Source organism: Rhipicephalus microplus, chromosome 8 (genome assembly GCF_043290135.1).
Source record: "Rhipicephalus microplus isolate Deutch F79 chromosome 8, USDA_Rmic, whole genome shotgun sequence".
Lineage (NCBI taxonomy): Eukaryota > Metazoa > Arthropoda > Arachnida > Ixodida > Ixodidae > Rhipicephalus > Rhipicephalus microplus.
The window spans coordinates 519,285-536,451 of NC_134707.1; the positions used below are offsets into that span (position 1 = coordinate 519,285).

The following is a 17,167-nucleotide window of genomic DNA, read 5'->3' on the forward strand; positions in this document are numbered from 1 at the left end:
CGTGTGTATAAAGCTATGGGAATCTGTTCTAAAGGAGTGAGGTTCCTCAGTCCTTGTCGGGTGGGTCTGTATAGTAGTAACTCAGACTTTGCCGATGACAGGCTCAGGCCCGAACCGACTAGAAAGTTCTCCGTGATGTCTAATGCCTCTTGAAGCGCCTGCTCTACCCCGGCGTCTGACCCTCCCATGCACCACACGGTGATATCGTCCGCGTAGAGAGCATGGTTAACCCCGCGCACCGTAGCGAGTCGCTCCGAGAGGCCCTTCATGGCAATATTGAAAAGTAGAGAAGAGATAACTGCCCCCTGTGGGGTGCCTCTCGCTTCCAAGGTAAATTCCGTGGATTGGATTTGACCGATCCTGATGGTAGCCCTGCGATCCCTGAGAAAAGACCTAACGTATGCGTGGAACCGTTGTCCAAGACCCATAACCGAAATTGCCTCAAGCACAAACTTGTGCGAGATATTATCAAAAGCTTTGGCTAGGTCTAGAGCTAGTATGCCTCTAGTATCCCTGGTGTTGTTGTCAATGATTTGTCTTTTGATAAGGAGCATCACGTCCTGTGTGGATAGTGCAGGTCTGAATCCTACCATATTGTGTGGAAATAGCTCTCTGCTTTCTATGTACTTGGATACCCGATGGTGAATCGCATGTTCGGCCACCTTGCCTACGCAGGACGTAAGCGAGATGGGTCGCATGTTCTCCAAAGCCAGAGGTTTGCCTGGCTTTGGGATGAGCGCTACCGAAGCTGTCTTCCAGGATTCGGGGACGTGCCCCGTCTCCCAGATTTTGTTGACTTCCTCGGTAAGCTTCTCGATGGATTTGCCATCCAAGTTACGCAAGAGCTTATTTGAGATTCCATCCGGGCCCGGTGCAGAGCGCCCGTTGAGCTCGTGGAGGACCTTCCAGATTTCTGGTTCAGTGAAAGGTGCGTCCAGCTCCGCCACCATTCTACCCCTGTAATGCGGATAGTCCGCATCGCCGGAAGGGCCCAGCGGAAGATAGCTGTCCGCTAACCTCTTCAGGAGGGCCTTTTCGGACGCTCCCTTCGTTTTTTGGTTGTGAACGATTCTGTCAATAGCCAATCGCTGATTTCCCTTCGACTGTGACTCATCAAGTAATTGTTTGAGGAGGTTCCATTTGGCCCCCACTCTCATCTGTCCGTCAACCGAAAAGCATACTTCATTCCACTGCTGTTTGGAGAGTTCAATAGAGTAGGCTTCGATCTCGCGATTGAGTTGCGCAATTTTCTTTCGAAGTCTGCGATTGAGCCTTTGCGTCCTCCACCGGGACAGGATGGAATTCTTAGCCTCTAAGAGATGCGCGAGGCGTGCATCCATCCGATCAACCCTCAGGTTCGTTTTGACAACCTTGGTCGCAGCATTAGCATCCTCCTTGAGCCTTGCAAAGAGGCTGTCTAAGCTGTCGTATTCATCCTGGTCCTCCTTCCGCAATTTATGAAAGACATCCCAGTCCGTTACTTAAAATTCCCTGGGGGGAGCTGCATTGACTGTTAGGGTAATAGCCACTATGAAGTGGTCGCTACCTAGATTCTCTTGCAAATTTTGCCACCCTGTTCCGGCGACGTTCTTGACGAACGCCAAGTCTGGAGTTGTGTCTCGGACCACCGATGTGCCAATTCTTGTCGGGTATTGCGGGTCCGTAATCAAGAGAACAGCTAGATACGGCCTTTAGGAGGTTGTTGCCTTTGGGGGACTGCCTGGCGTATACCAAAGCGTCTTGCGGAGCATTAAAGTCTCCCGCTACCACGATGGGGGCCCCCCTGGCCAGAGCCACCGCTTTTGCCATGATCGAAGCGAACCCCTGCCGCTTGTCCGACGGCGAGCTGTACACATTCAGGAGGAATACGTTGTTCTTGAGCCAGCTGTTGGGGATTATTTCGAGGATAATGACCTCAGCCTTGCTGTTGCCAAGCTGTAGTTTGTGTTCACGAAAGGAGCACTTTTTTGCGACCAAGGTTGTCAAACCGCGCTTCTCTTGCTCGCGCACCGAGACGACTCGATAGCCCAGGAAAGTTAGCGCATCACCGAGAGTTTCCTGTAACATAATTACGTGCGGTTTGACCGCCTGAGAAGCAATAAAGTGCAGCAGTGGAGCCCTGCACCTTTTGAAACTGGCACAGTTCCACTGCCACACGACCAGTTCATTAGTGTTGTCCGCCGTAATTACTGTTCTGAGACAGCCAATCTCCTGTCGGGTTGACTGTTACCGCGCCTGCAGGCGACTGTGCCCTGTTCGGGCCTTTCGGAGGCGAGCTACCCGTAGCTAGCGCTGCCTGTGTACCTTCAAGAGACGACACCCTTTTCAGTAGGGTAGTCATGCTATCAGCCGGTTGTTTAATCGATTGCTGCATGCTTTCTAGAGCCTTGCTGTTGGATTCTGTCTCCATAGCATCCCACTCCCCTTGGGGGGGTGAGGCCCTACGTTTTCCCGAGCGCGCCTGCACGTCCCCTGGTGGGGGAATCTGTTGTCTCTCACCCTGCGAGGAGTAATGTTTGCAGAACGACTCAAGGTCAGCCCTCAGCTGTTGAATCTCTGCCTTAAAGCAAGCATTCTCTTGGATCAACTTAGCTACCCTGGGGTCTTCCCTATGCTCTCGCAATGGTACCTGCGTTACCTCTGGTGGCGGCGCCGCTGGCTTCGGCTTGGCTTGATCCGCCCAGGTAGGTACTTCCTGGATTCGTGCCCGGGAGCAAGAGCACCCTTTGGTGCGAGCGCGGCCCCTGGAGCGGTCACGCCGGCGGCCAGCCGGCGTGACGGAACGCCCCTGCCTGGGAGCACTTGCCACGCTGGAATCCCTTGACCGGTCCTCTTCAGCCAGCTGTTGCTGAGACTTTTTGACGCGCTTTCGGCGCCGTCGTCTTCTCCGTCGCACGACGTAAGGAACTTGAAAGCGTTCTTTGCACGTTTTGTCCGCCGTCAGATGTGGGCCTCCGCAAAGGGCACATTTCGGCGAGCACTGGTGATCGTCGGGTGGAGACACGAGCCCACAGCCCCTGCACACCCTCTTGTTGGGGTTGTGGCAAACATTGGCCTTGTGATCAAGTCCTCCACACACGTAGCACACGTCGGTTTGGCGCTTGTAGAGCGTGCAGCGCAGCATGCTGACGCCGCATATGACATAGTTTGGTACCTTCATGCCGTCGAAAAGCACTACCACAGTGGTGGTGTTCTTGATCCTTTTGGTTCTAGGGCCTTCGGATTTCGCTGGTTGACGATCATCGTTTGGAGTTGGGCCTCGCTGATGTCAGTGTCCACTCCTCGTATGACTCCTTTACAGGTGTTAACGGGGGCCGCGACATATGCCGCCACATGGTACATTCCTTCGCTTATCCGAATCTGTTGGATCGCGGCGTAGGCGTTTGCGTTCTTCTTCTACTACGAGAATGTTCTGGGCGATGTTTGGGCAAACGATGTCCCCTTCCGTCTCTGCCGGGGCAAGAGCAGCCGCCATGGCATTAGCCTGTGCGAGCCTAATTTTGCTTACTTTTCTGACGTCAAGTCCGTCCCTCGGCCTGACGATAATTCGTATGTGGTCCCTCGGCAGCCGGGGGAGCCTCGATGCAGCTGCGAGGCGCTTCATTGCACCTTGCGGGGCTGCCGTGCGGCGGCCTCCCTTCGAGCCCACATGTGATGCGTTGCCCGCGGAAACTGGCGTTTCTACACAAGCTTTCTTGTTCCTGCCCAGCGCTGTCGTCCAACCCGGGCGATTGGCTTCTTCGTGAGAGATTTCCTCTCCTTCCACCATCTCTACTTCGGGCACGTTGCCCCTTTTCTCCCGCCCCTCGCCGTCGACACTAGGCTGAGCCCGGTAGGGTTAGCCGAGCCGCGGCGCGTTCCACAAGAAAAGTTCTAATAATTCGGCAAAAGGACCACTCACCGAAAACAGTCTGGTATCGACGTGATCCTCAGAAGAAACTGCGTCGAATGAAACGCAACTCGAGCACAGGCACCACAAAAATCCTAACGAAAACATTAACAGAAACGGGAGCCGATCTTCTCGCGTCCGCACTGGTCGGCGCCCCCTGCGTCTCCCCTTTAAATAGACAGACCTCGTGCCATTTTTACGTAACATCTTTGTGGTGGAGGTGCGGGGTGATCCCCGCACCTTACCTGGCCGACGTGATCATTTTCTCACCTACCTTTGCAACCCACCTTGAACGCCTTTCGACCATTCTATCCATATTTCGACGGGCCGGCCTGCAGCTCAATTCCTCCAAGTGCCACTTCGGTCTTCGTCAGATTACCGTATTGGGTCACCTTGTTGACGCTGCCGGCGTACGGCCAGACCCGGCGAAAGTACGCGCTGTAACAAACTTCCCAGTCCCACGCTCTGTCCATGATGTTCGCTGTTTTGTGGGCCTCTGCTCCTACTTTCGCTGGTTCGTGAAAAACTTTGCGGCACTCGCACGGCCACTCACCGACCTTCTCAAACAAGACGTCCCATTTTCTTGGGGCCCTCCTCAATCTGACGCCTTCTCTCAGCTAATCACCGCTCTAACGACACCTCCTATTCTTGAACATTTCGACCCCGATGCTCCCACAAGTGCGAACAGACGCGAGTGGTCACGGAATTGGCGCAGTTTTGGCGCAAATTCAGCGGGGCAACGACCGTGTAATCGCGTACGCAAGCCGTCTGCTTTCTAAGTCTGAACGCAATTACTCTATAACAGAACGGGAATGTCTCTCTCTTGTTTGGGCGGTTTCGAAATTCCGTCCTTACTTGTATGGCCGCCCTTTCCGTGTCATCACAGATCATCACGCGTTGTGTTGGCTCTCTTCTCTGAAGGACCCCACTGGACGACTTGGTCGTTGGGCATTACGCCTACAGGAGTATTCCTACTCGGTTGCTTATAAGTCTGTACGTCTCCATCTGGACGCCGATTGCTTATCCCGCTACCCTGTTGATCAACCCGACGAACCAGACATCGAGCCTAGCCTCAGCGTCATGTCAATGTCCCAGTTTCTTCAGATCGGTGATGAACAACGTCGTGATGCTTCTCTGCGACAACTTATTGACCGTATAGAATCTGCTCCGAACGACACGTCACTTCGCATGTATGTCGTCCTGAATGGCACGCTGTACCGTCGTAGCCTCCAGCCAGATGGCCCTGAGCTCCTTCTTAATTTGTCGTGCCGAAAAATTTGCGTTCAACCGTGCTGCACGAGCTTCACGATGAACCAACTGCTGGTCATCTGGGTGTATCTCGGACGTACGACCGCGTGCGTCGCCGCTTCTTTTGGCGCGGTCTCGCCCGGTCCGTTCGCCGTTACGTGTCCTCCTGCGATAAATGCCAACGTAGGAAGCGACCTACTGCGCCACCGGCTGGACTTCTTCAGCCGATCTCCATCCCAACCGAACCTTTCTTCCGTGTTGGTATAGATCTTCTCGGTCCTTTTCCCGAGTCGAAATCGGGCAACAAGTGGGTCGCTGTTGATATTGTTACGGGGAGAAGGCGTCTGAAAAATGCCTTTACTTTCGGTAAACAGGCAGGCATACAATATGGAGCCCGGTCTGCACGAGCTCGCCCTAAACATCGTCCTCTTTTCTACAATGTTCATTTGTGGCGCCCCGTAGCATCACCCCCGGCGGCGAAGGCACCGTCTCGGTGCCTGGTTGGTCTGAGTAAAATCGTTTCAGCCGAGTGACGTGAACAACGTCAGAACACGATCGAGCGCTGGTGGCGTTAAGAGGTTCAATTTCATATGTCACGCCGGTGACTTGGCGCACCACACGGTACGGACCCGAGTACGGTGAAGTCAGTTTTTCGCACAGGCCAACTCGCCGCGACGGCGTCCAGAGAAGGGCTGTGTCACCTTGACTGAAGTGGACATCACGATGGCACGCATTGTAGACCTGTCGTTGTCGTTCCTGGGAATCGCTCAGACGCTGGCGAGCAATCTCACGTGCCTTTAGAGCTCTAGAAATCACATCGCGGGCATATTCTGACGTGTGGCCAACGGCAGGAAGGAGCGTGTCGAAAGGCAACGTAGGTTCTCGTCCGTACAGGAGGAAAAATGGTGAGAAACCTGCAGTGTCATGCCGAGACGTATTATAGGCAAATGTTACAAATGGAAGGGCGGTGTCCCAGTCACGATGGTCGGAAGAAACATACATGGCGAGCATGTCCGTGATGGTTCTATTCAGCCGCTCCGTGAGCCCGTTGGTTTGAGGATGATACGCCGTTGTGAACTTGTGCTTTGTAGCGCAAGAGTGCAATATGTCTTGGATAACTTGTGATAAAAAGTAGCGACCCCGATCGGTAAGCAGTTGCCGAGGAGCGCCGTGGTGTAATATGACGTCTTCTAGAAGAAAGTCAGCGACGTCGGTCGCACAACTGGTAGGAAGGGCCCGTGTGATGGCATACCGAGTGGTGTAATCCGTGGCGACTGCTATCCACTTGATTCCGCTGGCCGATAAAGGAAACGGTCCTAGTAAGTCAACACCTATCCTATAAAATGGTTCGGATGGGATCTGAATGGGTTGAAGGTGTCCCGCTTTAAGTGTTGCTGGTTTTTTACGGTGTTGACAGGATTTGCATGAGGCGACGTAACGGCAGACGGATCGGTAAATACCGGGCCAAAAGAAGCGACGTCGAACGCGGTCATAAGTTCTTGAAACTCCCAGGTGACCAGCTGTCGGAATATCATGCAGCTGTGCAAGGACAGTCTGACGCATATGTTGTGGTATGACCAACAGCAGCTCAGGTCCGTCAGGATGCATGCTGTAGCGATATAAGACGCCATCTCGGAGCAGGAACATACGGAGAGACGGAGGAGTTGTGGGACCACTAAGCCGAAGGATTATATCTCTGAGGTGAGGATCACGGCGTTGCTGATCTCCGATGTTGCTAAACGCGGAAAGTGCCAAAACGCAAGTAGCGTCATCGCTCTCAGGAAGGTCTGCTGGGTCTACTGGATGACGCGACAAGCAATCAGCATCCTCATGGTGGCGACCTGATTTGTAGACAACCGTGTAGGAATATTCCTGTAGCCGTAGAGCCCACCGGCCGAGACGTCCACAAGGATCTTTTAAGGACGACAACCAGCATAAGGCGTGGTGATCAGTGACAACCGTGAACGGGCGTCCATACAAATACGGCCGAAATTTAGCCACTGCCCAGACGAGTGCGAGGCATTCGCGTTCTGTGATGGAGTAATTTCGCTCTGCTGGCGATAAAAGACGGCTAGCGTATGCAATAACGCGCTCGCAGCCATGCTGTCGTTGTGCCAAAACGGCTCCGATTCCGTGGCCGCTGGCGTCGGTACGCACTTCCGTTGGAGCGCATATATCAAAGTGGCCGAGAATCGGTGGCGTCGTAAGTCTACTCGTCAGTTCAACGAATGCTCTGGTTTGTTCAGGTCCCCACACAAAAGTCACATTTTTTTTAGTAGTTCCGTGAGCGGTCGTGCGACGTCAGCAAAATTCCGCACAAATCTACGAAAGTAAGAACAAAGGCCCACAAAGCTTCGAACATCGTTCGCAGAGGTCGGCACAGGGAAATCTTTGACGGCACGGATTTTCTCAGGATCGGGACGAACACCAGAAGAATGGACAAGGTGTCCAAGGACAGTGAGCTGCCGGCGGCCGAAGTGACATTTGGACGAGTTTAGTTGGAGCCCTGCTTTGCGGAAAACCGAAATAATTGTCGAGAGACGCTCGAGGTGAGTTTCAAAAGTTGGCGAAAAAACAATGACGTCATCAAGGTAACATAAGCAGATTGACCACTTGAAACCGTGAAGAAGAGCGTCCATCATTCGTTCGAATGTAGCTGGGGCATTGCATAACCCGAACGGCATTACTTTGAACTGATAGAGCCCGTCGGGAGTTATAAATGCCGTCTTTTCACGGTCCAGATCATCAACTGATATCTGCCAGTGCCCGGAACGGAGGTCGATGGAAGAGAAATAATTTGCTCCACTAAGGCAGTCAAGAGCGTCGTCTATCCGCGGCAGAGGATACACGTCTTTTTTTGTAACCTTGTTAAGATTTCTGTAGTCGACACAGAAGCGCCAGCTGTTATCCTTCTTTCTCACAAGCACAACGGGCGAAGCCCAAGGACTTGAAGAAGGTTCAATGATGTCTCGGGCAAGCATCTTGTCGACTTCTTGCTGGATCACGTGGCGCTCGGTGGAGGAAACTCGATAGGGTCGCCGGTGTACTGGATTTGCATCACCGGTGTTGATCCGATGCTTTACGACGGTCGTTTGACCTAGGGGTCGGTCGCAGAAATCAAAGACGTCTTGATACGACGCAAGAAGGCCACGAAGCGCAGACACATGCTCTGCCGGGAGATCAGAGGCAATCATTCCAGTTATGCAGTCTAGTGTACTACGCGACTGAATACTTGCAGATGACAGTGTATCCTCTGTTAGGGCCGATATGTGGTAGTCGCCGGCCGGGGCAAGGGTTGCAAGGGATATTCCTCGTGGCAGCACTTCAGGGCAAAGTCCAAAGTTTACAATAGGGAGACATGCCACGTTGTTCTTCATTGTGATGATGGTGTGGGGGAACGTAACATTGAGCGAACAGAGTACTGTAGGATTAGGCGAAATGACATAATCGCCGTCAGCCACAGGTGGATCAGAAGAGACGTCGATATACGTCACAGCTCGACAAAATAGGCGAACAAAGTCGGCGGAGCATAGCTTTGGCGGCGCAGGATCAGGAGGGTCAACGGCGTGTGGTAGGACAAGCTGAACAACACCAGCAGAACAGTCAATTAGGGCGGAATGCTCCGACAGAAAATCGAGTCCCAGTATGATGTCATGTGGGCAGTGGTCCAGTACGTAAAACAGAACAGTGGTATGACGTCCAGCAACAGTGACACGGGCGGCACACATCCCGGTGACCGCTGGTGTTGCACCATTAGCTACTCGGACAAGAGTGATCGGAGCAGGAGTGAGCACTTTCTTGAGTCGAGCACAAAGGTTGGAGTTCATGACTGATATGTGAGCGCCGGTGTCAATGAGTGCTGCCACAGAAGTACCGTCAACATTTACTTTAATCAAGTTGTTGTGTCCGGGTATCGTTTGTAGAGGAATTTTGGGTCGGGTCGTCGAAGCAGGCTCACCTCTAGGAGCTGCGCCCGTCAGTTTTCCGAGGACTGGTGGTAGGAGGGTGAGGGGGAGCGACGTCGGTTAGTTGAGCGGGACATGCGTCCAGAGGGCGACGGGTAGCGGCTTGGTCGGCGGGCCTGGATGGTGAAGCATCATCTTGTGCCGTGTAGATCGGCATCCGAGAGCCAGAAGGGGGGCGTCGGGTGTTGGCATAATGCGACCATGGCTGCCAACCCCAGGAAGTGCGGCAATGACGTGAAATATGGCCCACTCGTCCACAGTTGAAGCAGATCGGCCTGTCATCGGAAGTTCGCCATTCTGCCGGGTTCCGGTAACGTGGGCGGTTGTTCAGTCCGCGGGACATATTAGGTGTACTGGGCAATCGGTAGTCAGGTCGGTTAACGGGGCATAGCGTCTGAAGTCCGGCGTTGGCCAGTTCCTGGCGTACGACACTCTTGATTAAAGAAATCGTGGCGCGAGAATCGTCAGGGGCCTCGACTTGGTCAGACAGGGGAGATGCTGCCTCGATTTCGTGGCGCACAATGCGCACGATATTGTCGGAAGCAGCAGGGGCTGGTGCCAAACGGGCGTCCTCGCAGGTTGATGTTGCAGCCGTGTTGGGAAGACGTGAAAAGTGTGGAGTGATACGGCGACTTTTCGCGTCTTCGAAGCGTCGGCATTCATTAATAACGTCGTCTACGGTCGATGAGTTGCGAAATACGAGGAGATTAAAGGCGTCATCGGCGATTCCTTTGAGGATGTGCGCGACCTTTACAGATTCCGGCATCTTGTCATCAACCTTCCGGCAGAGGGCGAGCACATGCTGTATGTATGTGACGTACGACTCGGTGCCGGACTGGAGTCGGGACGCTAGTTATTTTTGCGCAGCACGACGACGCCCGATGGGCTTGCCGAAGAGATCGATGAGTTTCTGCTTACAGATGTCCCAACTCGTGATATCTTCCTCGTGGTTGGAAAACCAAACTTTAGCTGTACCGTCAAGGTAGAAAATAATATTGGCCAACATGAGCGTCGGATCCCAGTTGTAAAGAGCGCTCACCCTTTCGTACAGCTGAAGCCATTCCTCCACGTCGGTACTGTCACTGCCCGAAAATGTGCCTGGGTCACGCGGTTGAGTCAGGACGACGGTGCGGTTAGTTGCAGCTGGATGCGGTGCTGTTGGTTGCTGCGTAGTTGGACGAAGCACGGTTGGGGTAGTCTCCGAAGAATCCTCGTGTTCGTCTTGATCAGGCATCGCACAGGCAGCCAAGGAACGTCCGCTGCGTAGAATCGTCGTGGTGTTGACTGTGGAAAGACCCGCACTCTCCACCAAAATGTTACGGGGAGAAGGCGTCTGAAAAATTCCTTTACTTTCGGTAAACAGGCAGGCATACAATATGGAGCCCGGTCTGCACGAGCTCGCCCTAAACATCGTCCTCTTTTCTACAATGTTCATTTGTGGCGCCCCGTAGCAATATATATATAGTATGCCATCACTCGAGCGCTCCCCACCAGCACCGCTACTGACGTTGCGGACTTTTTGCTCCACGACGTCATCCTACACCATGGCGCTCCTCGCCAATTACTCACGGATCGTGGCCGCGCTTTTTGGTCCCGTGTGATCGACGATCTTCTGCGCTCTTCCTCGACGCACCACAAGCTGACCACTTCCTACCATCCCCAAACAAATGGCCTTACCGAACGGCTAAATCGGACCCTAACGGACATGCTCGCGATGTATGTGTCCTCCGACCACCATGACTGGGACCTGGCGCTACCTCACGTGACCTTCGCGTACAATTCTTCGCGCCACGACACCACTGGTTATTCACCCTTTTATTTGCTTTATGGCCGTGATCCGACGTTACTACTCGACACCTTACATCCAACCACTACAACGCCGTCAACCGAATATAAAACGCGACGCTATTGCTCCTGCCGACCACGCACGTCAGATCGCCCGCTCTAGACTTTCGGCTTCGCAAGCCACCCAGAAAGCCATCTACGAGAGCCGGCATGCTGACGTTCACTTCTCACCCGGTTCTCTTGTTCTCCTGTAATGCCCAGTTCGTCGAGTTGGCTTATCAGAGAAGTTATTGTCTCGCTACATGGGTCCTTACCGTATCATCCGCCAGGTAACCGACGTCACCTATGAGATCATTCCTGCATCTGAGATCACAAGCCTGCCTGCAACCACACCCAGTGATGTTGTGCACGTCAACAGGCTAAAACCTTACCACCTGCCTAGTGAAGACCGTAGTTTATGTGCGCCGAGACGGCGCTTTTACCGCCGGGGGGGGGGGGGGGTAATGCTACGTAGCTGACGTATCAGCGGTCAGAAGACGACAACGAGGAAGTGGTCTGTCGGTTGTGCGTGCTGCTTCCATCTTAGTCGACGCCATACGCATCATTTTGAATATAGATTTTAAATAGACACACCTCGTGTCAATTTTACGTAATATATATATATATATATATATATATATATATATATATATATATATATATATATATATATATATATATATATATATATATATATATAGCGCAGCCGCTATTTTTACGCGGTACAGTTCGTCCGAGTACATTATACTTGAACTAGTTTTGAGACCTTGAGACCTCATGTATACCGTCGAAAAGATCACATTTACTGTGCAAATTTGTACAGAGACACGCGATGCGCAGCTTCGCCAATTGTAAACGTTCGGCGCAGGGCTACCCAGGATTTTTTTTTGAAGGGGGGGGGGTTGCAGCAGAACGACTAAATTTGGCAATGGGTGGTCGCTGTGAATGCGTGTAAATATTGTTACTTAAAATTGACACGAGGCGTGCCTATTTAGAATCTATATTCAAAATGATGCGTATAGCATCGACTAAGATGGTGGACAGCACGCACAACCGACAGACCACTTCCTCGTTGTCGTCTTCTGACCCCTGATATGTCAGCTACGTAGCATTACCCCCCCCCCCCCCCTTGCGGTAAAAGCGCCGTCTCGGTGCCCATTAACTGCGGTCTTCAGTAGGCAGGTGGTAAGGTTTTAGCCTGCTGACGTGCACAACATCAATGGGTGTGGTTGCAGGCAGGCTTGTGGTCGCAGATGCAGGAATGATCTCATAGGTGACGTCGTTTACCTGGCAGATGATACGGTAAGGACCCATGCAGCGAGACAACAACCTTTCTGATAAGCCAACTTGACGAACTGGGCACCACAGGAGAACGAGAGAACAGGGTGAGAAGCGAACGTCAATATGCCGGCTGTCGTAGATGGCTTTCTGGGTGGCTTGCGAAGCCGAAAGTCTAGAGCGGGCGATCTGACGTGCGTGGTCGGCACGAGTAATAGCGTCGCGTGCATATTCGGTTGACGGCGGTGTAGTGGTTGGAAGTAGGGCGTCGAGTGGTAACGTCGGATCACGGTCATAGAGCAAATAAAAGGGTGAATAATCAGTGGTGTCGTGGCGCGAAGAATTGTACACGAAGGTCACGTGAGGTAGCGCCAGGTCCCAGTCATGGTGGTCGGAGGACACATACATCGCGAGCATGTCCGTGAGTGTGCGATTTAGCCGTTCGGTAAGGTCATTTGCTTGGGGACAGTAGGAAGTGGTCACCTTGTGCTGCGTCGAGGAAGAGCGCAGATTATCGTCGATTACAAGGGACAAAAATGCACGGCCGCGATCTGTTAGTAACTGGCGAGGAGCGCCATGGTGTAGGATAACATCGTGGAGAAAAAAGTCTGCAACGTCAGTAGCGGTGCTGGTGGGGAGCGCTCGAGTGATGGCGTACCCAGTCGCGTAGTCTATAGCAACGGCGATCCGCTTGTTGCCCGATTTCGACTCGGGAAAAGGACCGAGAAGATCTATACCAACACGGAAGAAAGGTTCAGTTGGGACGGAGATCGGTTAAAGAAGTCCAGCCGGGGGCGCAGTAGGTCGCTTCCCACGTTGGCATTTATCGCAGGAGGACGCGTAACGGCGAACTACGCGGGCGAGACCACGCCAAAAGAAGCGGCGACGCACGCGGTCGTACGTCCGAGATACACCCAGATGACTAGCAGTTGGTTCATCGTGAAGCTCGTGCAGCACGGTTGAGCCCAAAAGTTTCGGCACGACAAGAAGGAGCTCAGGGCCATCTGGCTGGAAGCTACGACGGTACAGCGTGCCATTCAGGAGGACACACATGCGAAGCAACGCGTCGTTCGGAGCAGATTCGAGACGGCCAATAAGTTGCCGCAGAGAAGCATCACGACGTTGTTCATCACTAATTTGAAGAAACTGGGATATTGACATGACGCTGAGGCTAAGCTCGATGCCTGATTCGTCAGGCTGATCAACAGGGTAGGGGGATAAGCGATCGGCGTCCAAATGCAGACGTCCAGATATATAAGCAACCGAGTAGGAATACTCCTGTAGGCGTAATGCCCAACGGCCAAGTCGTCCAGTGGGGTCCTTCAGAGAAGAAAGCCAACACAGCGCGTGATGATCTGTGATGACACGGAAAGGGGTGCCATACAAATAAGGACGGAATTTCGAAACCGCCGAGACAAGGGCGAGACATTCCCGTTCTGTTATAGAGTAATTGCGTTCAGACTTAGAAAGCAGACGGCTTGCATACGCGATTACACGGTCGTTGCCCCGCTGAATTTGCGCCAAAACTGTGTAGAGAGGAAGAAGATTATGTGCCGCAGTGGGCCACGCCTTTAGCGAAAGGAGCCGAGCGCGAGCTGTTGCCCCCACTGCGATTCCGTTCTTGGCCGATCCCCCTTTGTGGGCGAGTGCCATCAAAGCTGAAGGTTCATCATCATCATCATCATCCTGGGTCAGTTGCTGCCGCCCGCTTTCCGCATCAATGAACCTGCTGTGCAAGTGATACTTACGTCAATAAACCCCGTTGCAGAGTGGTGGAGGTGCGGGGTAACTCAACCTGGAACTCCGCAGCAGGAAACTACCTGCCATCTCGGAAATGGCTGAAGAAAACACCCAGCAAGTTACGACCAAGTCTCCGATGGTCATCGTGCCCACTGCGCTACGCGTGCACGATCCACCCCTTTTCGACGGTACCAATGAGGAAGGCGTAGAAGATTGGCTGTCGACATTTGAAAAGGTACGCGCGAGCAACAAATGGGACGACCCTTCGAAGCTGCAATACGTACCCTTCTACTTGAAAGAGGTAGCGAGTCTCTGGTTTAACAACCACTCGGAATTCGCCACTTGGGGTGCTTTTAAGCTACGCATTACCGATGTGTTCGGTCGCCCCGAGGTATAAAAGCTTCGGGCCGAACAGCGCTTACGGGGACGCGCACAGCTTCAGGGGGAAGGCTTCACAAGCTACATCGAGGATGTGCTCGACTTGTGCAAGCACCTTCACCCTTTAATGATCGGAGCAGACAAGATCAAACACATCTTGAAGGGGGTAGACGACGCCGCCTTCCAAATGCTGCTAGCCAAGGGCCCACGTACCGTGTCCGAACTCGCCCCTCTTTGCCAGAGCTTCAAGGAGTTGCGCACACAACGGGTCATGAGACGGCGGCCAGCGGCTACCAATGAAACTCTCGCGGCATTGACACTGGCTGGAGACCACAACACCATAATGTCGGAAATCAAACAATATGTGCGCGAGGAGGTGGCCCGATAACTTTTGTGCCTGTCGTATCTACCGGCAACGGAACCCTCTTCTGAGCGTCTCGCGCCCGCTATGAGGCAGGTAATACAGGCGCAGGTCTCTGAGACACTGCCGTCCGTCTCTAACAGCGCCCGTCACGGCGTCATTGACTTACGCTGCTGTTGCTGCTACCCCGCCACGACTTCCGCTTGGGCCGACTCCCCAGCCTGTACGAGTACCAACGACGCCATTTCCAGCAACACAACAGCGCTATAACGGACGCCCTTGGCGCACAGTTGACAATCGCCCGATCTGTTACGCATGCGGATATCCAGGTCACGTGGCGCGCTTCTGTCGCCGGCGCTTCGCAACGGACCCGGCTGCAGCTCCCAGGTACCCTGATTACTCTTTCCCGGCCTCGTACAACGTGCAACGAGAACTCCCCCGTCAATGCGACCAACAATCAGTGGAACGCAACCCGTCACCAACCGAACTAGACCACCACCCTGCTGCCGACTACAGATCATTCGGTCCCCGTCGCTCATCCTCACCACGCCGCTACCGTTCTCCGTCCGCTCTGCGTCGCCGACCGAACCCCATAGAGACAGAAAACCGGCTGCCACAGCTCCGGAGGCACGAGCTGCGAAATCGTCGCACTGTAGAAGTGTTGTTAGAGTGCCTGTAGAAGTGTTGTTACTGTAGAAGTGTTGTAGAAGTGTTGTTAGAAATATTCTAGGCACTCTAGTGTTGTGTTCGGGGTTGTCGCTTTCTGTTTCGGAATGACATGCGAGGATCCCAGGGGGCGCCGCTTTGGCATCCAGGATTTCAAGGCGACTGTAAAATAAAATGGGTGTTTGGGTAACCGTGGAGTGATGATGTTCTTCTCTTCGGCGCTTCGCGCTAACCCGCGTGTTCGGGCTGGTCGGCGTCCCCGCCGGCCGCGTTCGTCTCCGTCGGCCGTCTTTTTCTTCTGCTTCGTCGGGACCAGCCAGCCCCCGACACAACAATGGCGACGAGGACGTGTAAGAACCATTTCGTTCTTCGTGTTCGTCTTTTTCTTGCTTCTAACGGACCTACCCTGCTAACCCTAGTCGCTCTTTGTTCCCAGCAAGGTTGGTTGGTTGGTTGGTTCCTGAACATCTTGGCACAACCCACCTAGGGGGATAGGCCATGAATGGGACGGTGCCTTGCTTTTTAAATTAATTCACTTCATGAAAGAGAGGGTTGTATTAATTAGGTAATATAGGTAATAATAAAAAGGTGTTAAATTTCTAAAAAAAACCTTGAAAATTAAAACATATAAACATACAAAAAAATTATACAACAAGGTGGCTGCTGCGTGCTGCGTCGCTTCATTTGATGATGATGATGATGATGATGACCTCTTATGGATGGCGCTCACCCACAGAGGGGGATGGGCCAAGAACAGGGCGGCAGGTTACTTAAATGAAACTAAAATGAAAATGAAGCCAATCTGAAAAAGTAGTTCAAAAATAATACTACGAAAAAAAAAATATTTGCTGAGCAAGCGGTCAAACAATCTCTTGTTTTTGATAGACATAACTACGAATTATAAACTAAAAATCTGAAAAGGTGGGGTTCACTAGCACGGTAATCTTTTAGTTGCATTGATGTAATCAAACACAGTGGAGCATACATCACTGTGGCAGTAACCAAATGAAGTTCCACCAAGTGATAAAATTACTGGTAGATTTACTTGTATTCCTAGCTTTTGTAATGGGGCTTCATTTCTTCTTAATTCAGCAACGCCCCCCCTGTTTTCTTCTTCAAACAGTGTACTGGCGTCATTTTCTTCTCGTCTGCCCCTCTCCATTCTTCTTGCTTGAAACGGCGTCTCCTATTCCACCTCCCCTATTTCTTCCTTCGCCCGGAGACCCGCCACTTCCGTGGGCTGACTGGAAATTGGTGTTTCAGGCCTACGCAGACGCGGCCGGGGAGGACGCCGGCAAGTCCGAGCGTCGCAAGGCCCTGCTGCTCAACGCGTTGGGCCCTGCCGGGTTAAAGCTCTTTTATACTTTGGACGCCACCAACGCGTCGCCGATGCCAGCGTCGGGCGATGCCTTCAAGAATGCTGTTGCTCTTTTCGATGAGCATTTTAAAGATGTCTCGTGCGATTATCTCGCACGCGTAAAATTCCAAGAAAGGCGACAATTGCCTGGCGAGCCAGTCGCCGAGTTCATTACTTCTCTTCGAACGCTCGCCGCGTCGTGCAGCTTCGGTGCGCACGAGGACGATATGATTCGCCATCAGCTTTTCACCGGGGTAGCCTCGCAAAACGTCCGCTGCCGCATGCTTCAAAAAGGCTCCTCGATTTCATTATCCGAAGCCCTCTCGATTGCGCAAGAGGACGAGCTTATTCGCTCCCAGTTGGAGCAATTCGCTCCGCATTCAGTGCAGCAACTTTCTGCTGCGGGGGGGGGGGGGGGGGGGGGGGGGCAAGGCGGCGACTCTGTTTCACGGGACGCGTCA

At 52.9% G+C, this 17,167-nt stretch overlaps 2 protein-coding genes across 5 annotated transcripts in view; one reads left to right on the plus strand and one right to left on the minus strand.

Moving 5' to 3' along the window:
- The window catches only part of LOC119163924 (aldehyde dehydrogenase 1A1), a 638,180-nt gene that overhangs the window by 462,120 nt on the left and 158,893 nt on the right, over positions 1–17,167 (minus strand). The window lies entirely within an intron of this gene.
- LOC119163926 (isobutyryl-CoA dehydrogenase, mitochondrial) overlaps positions 1–17,167 on the plus strand; it is a 109,408-nt gene that overhangs the window by 6,676 nt on the left and 85,565 nt on the right. The window lies entirely within an intron of this gene.